The sequence below is a fragment of the Saccostrea cucullata genome, unplaced genomic scaffold (assembly GCF_032062105.1).
Source record: "Saccostrea cucullata isolate Sc308-1 unplaced genomic scaffold, CSIRO_AGI_Scuc_v1 ctg90, whole genome shotgun sequence".
In the NCBI taxonomy this organism is placed as follows: Eukaryota; Metazoa; Mollusca; class Bivalvia; order Ostreida; family Ostreidae; genus Saccostrea; species Saccostrea cuccullata.
Genome location: NW_026940868.1, coordinates 468,389 through 479,632, shown reverse-complemented (window position 1 = coordinate 479,632; position 11,244 = coordinate 468,389).

Sequence of the window (11,244 nt, the reverse complement as noted above, 5' to 3'; positions counted from 1 at the left end):
CAATAAAATGCATCCAGAGTACTTGTTTTTTAATGCCAAAAGAGTATTAGAGACAAAAGGGATGCACAAGTAATGCCGATTTGTAGTCAAGGTGTGAAAAAATCAATCGCGTCAATAAATGACGTTGATCATATGTTGTAGAAATTAAACTCCAATAAGCAAAATATGTTGGCACAATCAAGCGAGGATCTCTCCCAATGTATAAATATATTTTCAGTATTATACGCATTGAAACCTTAAGTCCGTATTTAGCTCCAGGGAATCTCATCAAAATAAGGGTATGAGGTAGAAGAAGCGGACATTGAAAAATAATGACGTTGTCGTTTTTATTTAACAATGATTTGGCACCTAATGAACGTATCAAGCTAAAATTTTCAACATTTCTTCATTTTTTGTTGTTTTATGTTCCTTATAAATTTTGAAAGCACCGACTACATAGTACTAATTTTATAGCCTCAGTCCACGAACTTTTTGATAACCCCTCGTATATACTTCTCAAGAAGAGCTGGACTAGTAAAGATGAAAGGATATGAAAAATTCGTAAGGTAGTTTAGATTTTATATTGATCAGTTGATCGAGTTATGTCCCCTCGAGTGAGTGGGGCAACTATAGAATATCAGTTTTCCAAGGGGAAAATTTTGATGTAAAACAGCAAGGCCAAAGTGACTCAGGTGAGCTTTGTGGCCCGTGGAGTTTTGACTCCCGCTGAAAGTAGGGGGTATTGATTCCGGTCTGTCTGTCCATCCGTCCGTCTGTTGTTCTATCTGTACGTAACACTTTAGTTTCCACATGATATCTCGAGAAGCCTGTAAACTTTTGCGATGAAATTTTCCACAATAAGTCCCTATGGCCTACAAAAGATCCCTATTTGGTCAAAGGTCAAGATCATACATTAAAAAAAATTATGTCTGTTTTAACAGTTTCGTTTCCCCAACGATATCTCGATAAACATATGAGCTTTTGCAATGATATTCTATACAACTCTTTATGGCTTAAAGAAGACCCCTCTAAATTTGAGTTCAAAAGATCAAGGCCGTAAATTCATACATTTTGTTTGATTGTAAAACTTTCATTTCCGGGCGATATCTTTAGAAGCTTTTGAGTTTTCGCAATGAAATTTTATACCATAACTCCTTCTCTCCCCCCTTGTCCGTCTGCCCGTCCCTCCGTTCGGCTGTATTTCTGTTTGTCTGCAACACTTTCATATCCACAGTGATATATCGAGCAGCTTTTGAAATGACAACTCCCTATGGCCTAAAGAACACGCCTATTGATTTTGAAGTCAAAAGGTTTAGTAAAGGTAGCTGCAGAATTGTATCGTTATGGTTTTATATATTAGTCTTTAACCATAACTATGGTCAAAGACTCATATTAATTAAATGTGAAATAAATATTTTCATTGTCTGCTTTTTTTAAAAGAAAAACTTTTTTTTCAAAACATTACTTTAAAAAATTATATCATATTTCTAATTCATTACAAAAAAACAACTAAGATTATTTTGGTTGGATAACTTGCCAGGTACCACAATGTGTAGCACTGTTTTGCAGAAGAGTGCAGTATATTTTTCGCAAACGCTAACTGGTCGTTTGATTCCAAACAGAAAAAAGATCAATATGTAACTCTGTCAACAAGTCTTTTGTCATAATTACTGCATTGTTAATTCAGATTCATATGAAAGAGAACAACTGTATATTAAGAAAATTTGATTGAAATGAAATCTTTCTAGATTTTAATTAATTGAATATGAATTAAATAAAATCCAACAACTTATGTTTCAAAACACGAAATAAGAAAAATTTAAAGTTTGCACTGCAAGAAAGTGTAGTTAAATTCTTATTCAGATAAGATATATTAATTCTCTCACAAATTAAAAAAAAAACACATCAGTCAAAGAGGATTGATCATTTCTTCAGGATGTTTTGCGCATACCCAAACTACTCCTTCGATAAAAATTATCAATGCATAACTTTGTCGAAAAAGTCCTCTGACATAATTATTGGATTGTTAATTGAGATTTATGTGGAAGAGAACAGTCTTTTATTAGTAAATGTGAATAAAAAAGTTCATCCAGTTTTTTTTTTTTTTTTTTTTAACTTTTTTTTCAAAACACTAAATGTATAAAGTTTTTTAATGATATTTTTAATTAAATTACAACAAATTGACTAAGTTTATTTTGATTGGATGATTTGCTAGGAACTACAATATGTTGCTCTGTATTGCAGCATAGTGCAGTTTGGTGCAGTTATTGCAGCATAGTGCAGTTTGGTGCAGTTATAGTTGTATTTCAATAAGCACAACTATTCAATGGTTTAGAAACATTCCCCACCATCCACCCTCCAAAGTCACCCTTTATATACAATTTTCTCTTGCGGCTGAGTGTATGTTGCAAAATTTGCATAATGTAAGTTTCTTACAAAGTTAGATAATCAAATTATGCCCCTTTGAACAACGTAGACAAAACGATTATGCAAATGTTTAGGCAAAACTAAGGAATAACAAGCTTGTATACTATATAAGACTAGAGAGTCACTCACTCATATTAAGGTTGGTCTTATATGTAATGTGAGTTGATCTCACTAAACAAGTACTGCTAACTCAGTCAGACAGGACAATTCGTATTCATTCTTAAACAGAATTGGACATATTAATCTTTGATTGACATTACATTGTAGTGCAGTACAGTATAAGTGTAGGTAAATTCTTATAAATGAAACATATGGAGATAAGAAGCATTAATATGCTTGGAAATCAAAAAAAAAAAAATTACTCACCAGTCAAGGAGGAGTGTTCATTTCTTCAGAATATTTTTCGCTTACCCAAATTAGTCGTTCGATAAAAATTTATCAATACGTAACTTTGTCGAAAAAGTCCTCCCATAAGTGCTGGAGTGTTAATTGAGATCTCTATGAAAGAGAACAGTCATATATTAATTAAACGTGAATAATACATTTCATCCAGTCTGTTGATTTTTTTTAAAAAACTTAAGTTTTTCTTTTCAAAACACCAAACAGAAAAAAAGATCAATATGTAACTCTGTCAACAAGTCTTTTGTCATAATTACTGCATTGTTAATTCAGCTTCATATGAAAGAGAACAACTGTATATTAAGAAAATTTGATTTAAATAAAATCTTTCCAGATTTTAATCAATTGAATATGAATTAAATAAAATCCAACAACTTATGTTTCAAAACACAAAGTAAGAAAAATTTAAAGTTTGAAGAGCAAGAAAGTGTAGTTAAATTCTTATTCAGATAAGATACCAGTATATTAATTCTCTCACAAATTAAAAAAACACATCAGTCAAAGAGGATTGATCATTTCTTCAGGATGTTTTGCGCATACCCAAACTAGTCCTTCGATAAAAAATTATCAATGCATAACTTTGTCGAAAAAGTCCTTCGACATAATTATTGGATTGTTAACTGAGATTCATGTGAAAGAGAACAGTCATATATTAGTAAATGTGAATAAAATAGTTCATCCAGTTTTTTTTTTTTTTTTTTTTTAACTTTTTTTTCTCAAAACACTAAATGTAAAAAGTTTTTTTTAATGATATTTCTAATTACTAGTAAATTACAACAAATTGACTAAGTTTATTTTGATTGGATGATTTGCTAGGCACTACAATGTGTTGCTCTGTATTGCAGCATAGTGCAGCATAGTGCAGTTTGGCGCAGTTATAGTTGTATTTCAACAAGCACAACTATTCAATGGTTTAGAAACATTCCCCACCATCCACCCTCCAAAGTCACCCTTTATATACAATTTTCTCTTGCGGCTGAGTGTATGTTGCAAAATTTGCATAATGTAAGTTTCTTACAAAGTTAGATAATCAAATTATGCCCCTTTGAACAACGTAGACAAAACGATTATGCAAATGTTTAGGCAATACTAACGAATAACAAGCTTGTATACTATATAAGACTAGAGAGTCACTCACTCATGTTAAGTTTGATCTTACATGTAGTGTGAGTTGATCTCACTAAACAAGTACTGCTAACTCAGTCAGACAGGACAATTCGTATTCATTCTTAATTTCATGTTTAACTTCATAAAAATAGACCAAATATGTTTTAAGTAGACAGTACGTCAAGCAGTTAGAATGAGATGCATTGCAGTGCAATGATATCTTTATTTAAAAGCATCCAGTCTGCCCCAAACTTGTTAAAAGAAAATTTTTTTTTTTTTTTTTTTTAAAGTGTTTGTTTCAATTATATTTTCAATAAAAAAAAATCATGTCATATTAATCTTTGATTGACATTACATTGTATTATTTTCATTTCTAATTTTTTTTCTCTATAATAACCCTCTGAAAGTAAGGCGGAGATGATTTCCTGATAATTCTGCCGGAATGTAAATTAGGCAGGTCAATAGGACAGCAGCTAAGGAAGCCTAATATGCATGCAAATCTCGTGCGCATCTGTCTTTGTGTCTGACGCTAAGGAGGCCAAATATGCATGTAAATCTCGTGCGGCTACCTTTGTGTTTGACGTCAGTGTGCGAGGACTATTGAAATTGGCATGGAAGTCCTCGTGTAATTTAAATCGATTAGTCTACATTCTTAATGTCTAAGTCTACAATTTTATTTCACAATGAAATGGAAATATAAGGAATCACTGTCTAGTTTTGAGAGTATGCCAGGGACATCAACAATAGTGGGAAACATGGGATAATTTTAGCATAACAGGCTTCGCCCGTTATGCAAATTATCCCATGTTTCCCACTATTGTTGATGCCCTGGCATACTCTCAAAACTAGACAGTGATTCCTTAAGTGCAGTACAATATAAGTGTAGGTAAATTCTTATAAATGAAACATATGGAGATAAGAAGCATTAATATGCTTGGAAATCAAAAAAAAAAAATTACTCACCAGTCAAAGAGGAGTGTTCATTTCTTCAGAATATTTTTCGCTTACCCAAATTAGTCGTTCGATAAAAATTTATCAATACGTAACTTTGTCGAAAAAGTCCTCCCATAAGTGCTGGAGTGTTAATTGAGATCTCTATGAAAGAGAACAGTCATATATTAATCAAATATGAATAAAATATTTCATCCATTCTGTTGCTTTTTTTTTTTTTTTAAAAACTTAAGTTTTTCTTTTCAAAACACTGATTAAACTAAAAAAATCATTTTTATTTCAATTACAAAAAAACCCAACTAAGTTCATTTTGACTAGATAATTTGCCAGGCACTACAATGTGTAGCACTGTTTTGCAGAAGAGTGCAGTATATCGTTCGCAAAGGCTAACTGGTCGTTTGATTCCAAACAGAAAAAAAGATCAATATGTAACTCTGTCAACAAGTCTTTTGTCATAATTACTGCATTCAGCTTCATATGAAAGAGAACAACTGTATATTAAGAAAATTCGATTTAAATAAAATCTTTCCAGATTTTTAGGTCACCTGAGTCACTCAGGTGACCTATTGCTATCCGTTTTCGTCCGTCGTCGTATGTCGTGTGTCGTGTTTAACAATTGAACATTTTCAGCTTCTTCTCTGAAACCGCTGAACCAATTTCAACCAAATTTAGTATACAGCATCTATGGGTGAAGGGGAACAAAAATTGTGAATTTTATGGTCCCCGCCCCCCTGGGGCCTGAGGGGTGGGGCCAAAACCATTAAAATTATTGCAATCTTTAAAAATCTTCTTCTTTACTCCTGGACATCAAGCAGGCAAACTGTTGGCATGAATGTTATGAGCATTGAGTTCTCTAGCAAAATTGTGAAATTCATGGCCCCAGGGTCAGGGGTTCTAGTGCTAGGGCGGGGCTATATATATTATATAGTGAAAATGCATTAATTCTTTGAAAATCTTCTTCTCTGCTCCTGCGTATTAAATAAACTAACCAAGCACATAGTTATGATAAGCAAGAGTGCCTCTACCAAAATTGTGAATTTTATGACCCCAGGGTCAGGGGTTCTGGTGCTAGGGCGGGGCTATATAGATTATATAGTGAAAATGCATTAATTCTTTGAAAATCTTCTTCTGTGCTCCTGGTTATTAAATAAACTAACTAAGTACATAGTTATGATGGGCAAGAGTAACTCTTCCAAAATTGTGAATTTTATGACCCCAGGGTCAGGGGTTCTGGTGCTAGGGTGGGGCTCTATTGATTATATAGTGAAAATGCATTTATTCTTTGAAAATCTTCTTCTCTACTTCTGGGTATTAAATAAACTAACTAAGTACATAGTTATATTGATCAAGAGTGCCTTTTTCAGAATTGTGAATTTTGTGGCCCCAGGGTCAGGGGTTCTGGTGTTAGGGCGGGGCTATATAGATTATATAGTGAAAATGCATTAATTCTTTGAAAATCTTCTTCTCTGCTCCTGCGTATTAAATAAACTCTCCAAGCACATAGTTATGATGAGCAAGAGTGCCTCTTCCAAAATTGTGAAATTTATGACCCCAGGGTCAGGGGTTCTGGTGTTAGGGCGGGGCTCTATTGGTTATATAGTGAAAATGCATTTATTCTTTGAAAATCTTCTTCTCTACTTCTGGGTATTAAATAAACTAACTAAGTACATAGTTATGTTGATCAAGAGTGCCTTTTTCAGAATTGTGAATTTTGTGGCCCCAGGGTCAGGGGTTCTGGTGTTAGGGTGGGGCCCTATTGATTATATAGTGAAAATGCATTAATTCTTTGCAAATCTTCTTCTCTGCTCCTGGGTATTAAATAAACTATCCAAGCACATAGTTATGATGAGCAAGAGTGCCTCTTCCAAAATTGTGAATTTTATGACCCCAGGGTCAGGGGTTCTGGTGTTAGGGCGGGGCTCTATTGGTTTTATAGTGAAAATGCATTTATTCTTTGAAAATCTTTCCTTTGCTCCTGGGTTCATGCCAATGATCCAAGTATATATATTTATGATGAAGAAAGTAGCATCTAGCAAAATGTTTTTTTATATGCCCCCCCCCTGGGTCGGGGGTGAGGGGGGGGTACAAAGTCTGAAAATAAATTAATGCTTTTAAATCTGCTCTTTGGTATTAATCAACCATTTTATGATAAAATTTGCACAATTTTGAAATATTTGGCCCCAGGTTCAGTGGTTCTTTTGGGATGAGGTGCAGAACTGGTTATAGAGTGGGAGTGCATTTTCTCTTATGTTACTCTGATCTTCCTCTGGATATTACGTATTACAAATAGAGTAAGCATGCTAAGTCTTTAATTATGATAAGCAATGGTGCCTCTTTCAAAATTGTGAATTGTGAATTTCATGGCCTCTGGTTTAAAACACGAACCAAATTTAATTGTTTGAAAGTTGTTGCACAATACTCAGGTGACCTATAAGGCCCGTGGGCCTCTTGTAATCAATTGAATATGAATTAAATGAAATCCAACAACTTATGTTTCAAAACACAAAGTAAGAAAAATTTAAAGTTTGAACTGCAAGAAAGTGTAGTTAAATTCTTATTCAGATAAGATATATTAATTCTCTCACAAATTAAAAAAACACATCAGTCAAAGAGGATTGATTATTTCTTCAGGATGTTTTGAGCATACCCAAACTAGTCCTTCGATAAAAAATTATCAATGCATAACTTTGTCAAAAAAGTCCTCCGACATAATTATTGGATTGATAACTGAGATTCATGTGAAAGAGAACAGTCATATATTAGTAAATGTGAATAAAATAGTTCATCCAGTTTTGTTTTTTTTTTTAACTTTTTTTCTCAAAACACTAAATGTAAAAAGTTTTTTTAGTGATATTTTTAATTACTAGTAAATTACAACAAATTGACTAAGTTTATTTTGATTGGATGATTTGCTAGGCACTACAATGTGTTGCTCTGTGTTGCAGCATAGTGCAGTTTGGTGCAGTTATAGTTGTATTTCAACAAGCACAACTATTCAATGGTTTAGAAACATTCCCCACCATCCACCCTCCAAAGTCACCCTTTATATACAATTTTCTCTTGCGGCTGAGTGTATGTTGCAAAATTTGCATAATGTAAGTGTCTTACAAAGTTAGATAATCAAATTATGCCCCTTTGAACAACGTAGACAAAACGATTATGCAAATGTTTAGGCAATACTAACGAATAACAAGCTTGTATACTATATAAGACTAGAGAGTCACTCACTCATATTAAGGTTGGTCTTACATGTAGTGTGAGTTGATCTCACTAAACAAGTACTGCTAACTGGCTAAGCATGCAGTATTGAAAAGCGCCTTTGATTGTTCTACAATGGGCGCTTTCTTGGATTGAGTCTCAAAATGTTCACTCGTCAGTCAGAACAGGACAATTCTTATACATTCTTAATTTCATGTTTAACTTCATAAAAATAGACCAAATATGTTTTTAAGTAGACAGTACGTCAAACAATTACAATGAGATGCATTGCAGTGCAGTGATATCTTTATTTAAGAGCATCCAGTCTGCCCCAAACTTGTTAAAAAGAAAACTAATTTTTTTTTAAGTGTTTGTTTCAATTATATTTTCAATACAAGAGGCCCATGGGCCTTATAGGTCACCTGAGTAACATGTTACAACTTTACAACATTTGAATTTGGTTTGACTATTATAAACCAAAAGCCTTGAAATTCACCATTTTGAAAGAGGCACCATTGTTTATCATAACTATACACTTAGCATGCTTATTTTGGTAACTTAATACCCAAAGGCAGATCAGAGTAAGAGAGAAAATCATTAATGCATTTCCACTTTATAACCACCAGTTGTGCACATCAACCCAGAGGAACCACTGACCCTGGGGCCACATATTTCAAAATTTTGGAAATTTTATAAATGTCATTTCATCAGAAATTGGTGATAATATCAAAGAGAAGATTTCAAAGTATTACTTTATTTCAGACTATGTAACACCTCCCCCCCCCCCCCGCGTTTGCAGTACCCCTAACACAGGGGCCCTGAAATTAACCATTTTGGAAGAGGCACCTTTCTTCATCATAAATTTATACTTAGATCATTGGCATTATACCAAGGGGCAAATGAAAAAATTTCCGAATAATTCATGCATTTTCACAATATAATCATTATAGAGCCCCACCCTAACACCAGAACCCCTGACCCAGGGGTCATGAAATTCACAAATTGGGAAGAAGCATCCTTCCTCATCATAACTAACTACATGTATGTACATAGTTCACTGGTTTTATACCCAGGAGCATAGGAGAAGATTTTTAAAGAATTTATGCGTTTTCACTATATAATCAACAGAGCCCCGCCCTAACACGAGAACCCCTGACCCTGGGGCCGTGAAATCCACAATTTTGGAAGAGGCAGACTTATTCAATATAACCATGTACTTGGTTGGCTTATTTCATACCCAGGAGAAGAGAAGATTTTTTTAAAGAATTAATGTATTTTCACTATATAAACAATTAAAGAGCCCCACCCTAACACCAGAACCCCTCACCCATGGGCTATGAAATTCACAGTTTTGGAAGAGGCATTCTCGTCATCATAACTATGTACTTAGTTTGTTTCTTTAATACCTAGGAGCAGAGAAAATGATTTTCAAAGAATTAATGCATTTTCAGATATAACCAATAGAGCACCGCCCTAACACCAGAACCCCTTACCTAAGGGCCATGAAAGTCACAAATTGGGAAGAAGCATCCGTCCTCATCATAACTATGTACATAGTTCGTTGGTTTAATATCCAGACGCAGAGGAGAAGATTTTTAAAGAATTTATGCATTTTCACTATATACTTAGTAATCAATAGAGTCCCGCCGTAAAACCAGAACCCCTGACCATGGGGCCATGAAATTCACAATTTTGGAAGAGGAAGCCTTATTCAACATAACTATGTACTTGGTTAGCTTATTTAATGCCCAGGAGCAGAGAAGAAGATTTTCAAAGAAATAATGCATTTTCACTATACAGTCTATTTACCCCACTCTAGCACTAGCACCCCTGACCCTGGGGCCATGAATTTCACAATTTTGGTAGAGGACTTAATGCTGATTTCAATCATGCCAACAGTTTGACTGCTTGATGTCCAGGAGCATAGAAGAAGATTTTGAAAGATTGCACTAATTTTAGTGGTTTTGGCCCCACCCCTCAGGCCCCAGGGGGGCAGGGTCCATGAAATTCACAATTTTTGTTCCCCTTTACCCATAGATGCTTTGTATCAAAATTGGTTGAAATTGGTTGAGTGATTTCAGAGTAGAAGCTGAAAATGTTCAAATGTTAACGCACGGCGCACGGTGCACGACGCACGACGACGGACAACAACGGATAGCAATAGGTCACCTAAGTTTACTCAGGTGACCTAAAAAAAATCACGTAAAACAGAATTGAACATATTAATCTTTGATTGACATGACATTGTAGTGCAGTGCAATATAAGTGTAGGTAAATTCTTATTAATGAAACATATGGAGATAAGAAGCATGAATATGCTTGGAAATCAAAAAAAAAAAAAAAAAAAAAAAAAAATCACCAGTCAAAGAGGAGTGTTCATTTCTTCAGAATATTTTTGGCTTACCCAAATTAGTCGTTTGATAAAAATTTATCAGTACGTATAACTTTGTCGAAAAAGTCCTCCGACATAAGTGCTGGAGTGTTCATTTAGATCTTTATGAAAGAGAACAGTCATATATTAATTAAACATGAATAAATATTTCATCCAGTCCGTTGCTTTTTAAAAAAAAAACGTTTTCTTTTCAAAACACTGATTTAAAAAAAATCATTTTTATTTCAATTACAAAAAAAACAACAACTAAGTTCATTTTGACTCCAGATAATTTGCCAGGCACTACGTACAATGTGTAGAATTGTTTTGCAGAAGAGTGCTGTATATCTTTCGCAAACGCTTTAGTTTGATTCCCAAAATAAAAAAAATATCAATACGCATCTTCGCTAGCCAAGGGTTTCTGATACGCCCTTCTCCTCATAAACCCTTGGCCTACGGTGTTCATAGAAATCGGGATTTTTTTCCAGAGTTCTGATTGGATTTCAGTACACCCAGGTCGACCAATCAGCAATTGTTTTTAGTAAATGACGATATTTGCGTTCGGGATACATCTTCACTCTTTAATCTCGGAAATGAAAAACGCAAGAAAACAACGATCCGTAAGATAACATTCAATTCTATGAATAGCCATGGTGTCATCCAATATCTTCTAAATATGTGATTAAGAATCTATATTGAAGCTTCAGATTTGTTCTATAAATAATGAATAAACATAACTCAATTATTGCTTCTTAATTATTCTTGAAAAAAACTTTGATTTAATTTTTTCTTAACACGTGTCTTTATTTCTG